The following is a 4,817-nucleotide window of genomic DNA, read 5'->3' as shown; positions in this document are numbered from 1 at the left end:
CCCCCCCCCCGCCATGGTGCCGCTGGGCAGGACCCGGAGCCGGCTGAAGGGCACACGTCGGCGGAGAAACTTCAGGCCCTGTGCTGGAGGCCCCTGCATCTGGGAAGGAAGCGGGTGCAAGGACGTCGTGCAGCGTCTCTCATCCTTGGTTTACCCAATCGTCTCTGATACAGGCCGCGTTCTACAAGCTCTCCCCGAGTGGGCGGCGAGAGGCAGAAGACAATCAGTGAAGCAGCCAAGTTCTGCTCTGGCTGCCCTGATGAAAGCTGGCTGCTGGCGTGGGCCGCTCGCTGGAGCACAGCTGTGGGCAAGGCCAGGTGCGGTGGGGCGGCCTCTGGGTGAGCCAGCTGCCCGGCTCCTGACTCATTCAGCCCTCTCAGCAGCAGGCCCGGGCCTCCCCCTCTGGCTGCCCTGCAAGCTTCTCCCCTCCGCGTCCGCCCCTCCCCCAAACTCCCGCGGCCCGCCCCCCCCCCCCCCTGCTCTGTATGGCCAGCTTATTTTCTTTTACTCTAGTTACCCACACCCCTCAACGGGGTCACCCTGCCCCACCCTGGGGGCTTCTTGAATTTCTAGGCAAACACTGAGACCCTGGGGCCCTGCAACCTTATCCCTCCCATCATTAAACACTGAGACTCCCCGGGGGCCAAAAACTGTGTCAGAGTGGGCCCCCACCTCCCCGTCCCCAGCACTCAGCACTGCCCTAGGCAGAGAGCAGGCACTCAGGACACGAGGGAGGGAGGAAGGAAGGAAGGAAGGCTGCAATAAATCTGCAATAAAATCCGGTTCTTAATTGACCCACCGCATCAAACCTCTCCCCAGGGCCTGTTCCAGGAAGGTTCTTTAGTCGAACCCAGTTCGGAGTGACTTCCTCTCCCGTTCCCAGTATTCCGGGACTTCTCTTGTGCGGGGACAGTGAGAACGAGGATGAGGCTGGGGACTAAATGGATTTTGCGAAGATTCACCAGATGTGGGAAGCCAGCCACACAGCCCGCAGAAGGGACAACTGACGGGAAGAATAGACATCTCTGAATGTCCAAATCTGGCCTATTCAAGACCTGGAGGCAAAAGCCACCTCCTCAATGAAGGTTTCCTGGATTTCTCTGACCAGAAGTGATCCCTCCCTCCTCTAAAACTGCACGGCACATTATCCGTCCTTCTTTCACGGACCCTCTGCAGTTTTCCATCTTGTGAGACAAGCATTATTACACACGTGACAACCATTGTATCACACGTGGTGATATAAAGGAACCAGGCAAGGCTTTGCAGTCAGGCTGCCCCAAGTTCAAATGCCACATCTCCCTCTTACTAGCCGTGCAAATGTGAAGGAGGAGCTTAACCCTTCTTATCCTCGGTTTCTTCGTCTATGAAATCAGAATAATAACTATGTGCCCTTTAGGACTTTCTTTTTCCTGCCTGCGTGGGGAGGCAATGTCACGTATGCAGCACCACATGACCTCCCACAGTCTGCCTCCTCTAACAGGGCGATGATGGGAGTTGGGGTCCTCAGGTCAGGTGTTTGCCACAGGAGATCGCATCTGGAGACTTCCCGTAAAGGGACCCTTGAGCATTCCTCAAGCTTCCTCACCACCCGCAAGGCACACCCCATCTGGGAGAAAAGCCTGAGGAAAGGGATCACGTGGAATTCATCTGTTTTCCAGTCCTGGAAACTCAGGGGCCGTTGCAGGGGGCTGCTTCGCACAGCCAGGAATGACCTAGTTGAGGCTACACAGACCTCAACCCAGAATGCGGCTGAGACCTGACGTGGGCCGCCCCTGTCAGGTGCATGGGGCTGCGTCGCCTACCAAGTACTTTCACATCCAGTACCTGCTGTGGTCCAGAGAGCAACCCGATGAAGTTGCCTACGCTGGAATCGTTATCGTCCTCATTTTACAAAAAAAGAAACTGAGGCTCAGAGCAGACAGAGAAACGTTTCATCTCTACAGCATTCAGAGGAGGAAGATTCAGATGTTGATGTCAGGAACTTGCTCAGGTGTTTTTTTTTTCCCCTCTGCCTTCTGAAGGGGGGCCTGAGAGCTCCTTTGATGGCTTCACGTCACTTTAAGGACATCCTTTTTCCTCCTGCTGATTTGCACTCGTGATGAAACAGGCATATGGCGTGTTCACTCAAAAACTCCTCAAAGACTGCTCCTCCCCAGCTATAACAAAACAAAAAATAAAAGAAATAGAGAGGGAAGGAGGAAATGCCACCCCGGAAGCCAACACAGCACCCAGAAGAGGGAGGAGGCTTCTTCAGCGGCACCCAGCTGCCGGCCCCACTGACAGGGGCCGCGGGTGCACCAGGGGCCGTAAAAGTCGTGCCATGGGTGTTTGATCGGAGTTACTTTTGAGTGGGTTCAAGACGAGAGCAGGGAACTGGCAGGGGTTAAACCCAGAAAGGCAGGGCAACTGGAGTTGGGAGAGCAAGTGCCAGGTCAGGCGGAGTGAGAGTGGGTGTCGAGAATGAGTCCAGGAAACTTGAGGGCGGCGGGGCTCCCTCTTCTGTGGTGTCTGTGTGGGTCTGAGGGCAGGTGTGGTGGCCACAGGGGCCCTGCAGGGTGGGGCGTTCCTGGCTGCAGTTTCCTTTTCTGGCTGCTGCAGGGCTGACGCTGGGTTCCTTTGCTTGCCCCGGCTGACACTGAAATGGCTTTCATGAACCGAAAGCCCTCCGAGTCTCCATCTCTAGACCAGTGGGGCCTGGGTCACACCCATGGGGAGCAAACCAGCGAGCACAGCAGCTGTCTCTGCACTGTGTCCTTTGCTCCCCCTCCCCCCAGTCCAGCAAGGGCAGGTCACTCCTGTGGTACTGATGGGGAAACTGAGGCGGGAAGCGGTAAATTACTTTCCCGAATATCACAATTCATACGTGGAGGAGTCCAGATTTGAATCCAGTCCTACCTGGCTGCACATCTCAGGCAAATTCTCCGCATGGTGCTGCTTCCCAAGCTTATGGCGAGGCTCCACCCATAGCAACAGCCCCCTAGGGTTGTCCTCTTACAAAGTCGGCCGCCTATGTGTCAACGGAGAACTAAAAGGGACCAGTGGTATGGGACACTTCTATCATCTCTTTCCTTTGCCCAAAGAGAATAAACACTAATACCGAAGGCAGTGGGGCAGAAAGCCATTTGCCCAAATGTCCTTGCCAGAGACAAACAGATAAACCTTCTTGCAAGCTTGGTTATATATTAACTCAGCACCCAAGGGCACTGTCCCATACAAGCAAGACGGTGTCCCTGCCTTTACCTCTGAGCTGAGCAAAAGGAGCCCCAGCATCCAGCCACTCTCCCGCCATACTGAGGAGCCCCCAGAGCCCCCAGCGCTGGGGTCCATCCCCCTCCATCATGGAGTCGCATTCGGGCGACGCAGACGCACACAGCCAGTCCGGACGAGCAAAGAGAGTCAAGCCTCATGTCAAAGCTGAGAGTCTCCTGACCCAGGAGAGCTCAGTCCACACCCTGTACCTGCTCTGCTCTGTGCCTACTTCTGCACGCATCCATACGGCGTCACCCACTCACTTCTGGTCTCACCCACCGTGAGCAGGCAGAGCCCAGCGGCATTGTTGACTGCTTCGGGTGAGAGCTGCCTCTTCCGTATGTACCAGAGTCTCTGCTATCTCTACTCTGTCATCCGCTGGCGGCTGAGAGCCACATATGTCGTCCTGAGCCCGTGACTGCTGTTGCTGTGGACGCAGTGGGGTGGCAGCAGGGGAGCAGGGCGGTGATACGTGTCACTGGTGCTGCAGGAGGGCTTTGGCCATTTCCTAAACTGCTGACATCTCAATTCTCAGCATAGGTGCCAGCTTGCCCTCCCAACTGGGTCATAAAAAGAAAACGCATATATCTGGAAGCCTACTTCCATTCCTTAACTAATCCCCCACTACTCCACGTGATGTTAAAATCTTAAGATGTAGGGGCCCCTTGGGTGGCTCAGTAGGTTAAGCGACCGACTTCAACTCAGGTCATGATCTCATGGTTCGTGAGTTCGAGCCCCGCATTGGGCTCTGCTCTGACAGTGCAGAGCCTGCTTGGGACGCTCAATCTCTCTCTGTCTCTCTCTCCATCTCGAAATAAATAAAACTTACAAAACAAAAAGATTTTAAAATCTTCAGAAGTAGAACATGGGTGTTGGCAGTAAGCCATCACCTCTTAGAGCAAGTGAGGAATAAAAAGAAAAACAAATAAACAGACCAAAAAAAAAAAAAAAAAACCCAGAACGATGTCTTCCTCTTAGGCAGTTAACAGTGTAGGCCGGACAATAACTTTCAGGCTGATAACCCCAACACAGGACTGGAACCTAAAATAAACCAGACAATGGGCCCCAAAGAAACCAAACAGGCAGTAAGACTCCCCCCATCCCCACCCCATCCATACTTACCAGTCAAGTCACGGGACCCTCTGCAAATACACTCTCACTCTGGTCACTCTCACTAGACCTCAAGACTAAAGGCCACCCCCAATCCCCCCCCCCCACTTTCATATCTCAAAGCCTCCATCTAGAAGGACCCTCTCCTCCTTCACCTGGCTCATGCCTACCTAAGCTTCATGCTACCCCCTCTGCGAAGCCTCTCCTAACCCACCCAACAATCATAATAGACTGTTGCCCACTCTTACCCTCTCCTGTATTGAGCATAGCTATTTGATAGCACTCGTCTCATTTTGTTGTAGTTATTCCTCGTAAAATTCAGGCTTGTAGGGGGTGCCTGGGTGGCTCAGTCAGTGAAGCGTCTAACTCTTGATTTCGGCTCAGGTCACGATCTCACGGGTTTGAGAGTTTGAGCCCCGCACTGGGCTCTGTGCTGACAGCACAGAACCTGCTTGGGA

General features: G+C 54.3%; 1 long non-coding RNA gene across 2 annotated transcripts in view; it reads right to left on the bottom strand.

Moving 5' to 3' along the window:
• LOC121036432 (uncharacterized) overlaps positions 1–3,607 on the bottom strand; it is an 8,357-nt gene extending 4,750 nt beyond the window's left edge. Inside the window, exons 1-2 of one of the 2 annotated variants that reach the window (XR_005793350.1) lie at positions 3,529–3,607; positions 800–2,156 (exon numbers count right to left, since the gene is read on the bottom strand). This is a non-coding gene — a long non-coding RNA (uncharacterized LOC121036432). Of the gene's footprint in view, positions 1–154; positions 446–799; positions 2,157–3,528 lie in introns of those variants that run through there. The other variant, XR_005793351.1, reaches the window with a different exon arrangement.
• Between the last annotated feature and the right edge of the window lie 1,210 nt (positions 3,608–4,817).

This window comes from Herpailurus yagouaroundi, unplaced genomic scaffold, assembly GCF_014898765.1.
Source record: "Herpailurus yagouaroundi ecotype Mexico unplaced genomic scaffold, PumYag 162, whole genome shotgun sequence".
NCBI classification, from domain to species: Eukaryota; Metazoa; Chordata; class Mammalia; order Carnivora; family Felidae; genus Herpailurus; species Herpailurus yagouaroundi.
Note: the sequence above shows the minus strand (reverse complement) of the source record. Positions and strands in the feature narration are given on the sequence as shown.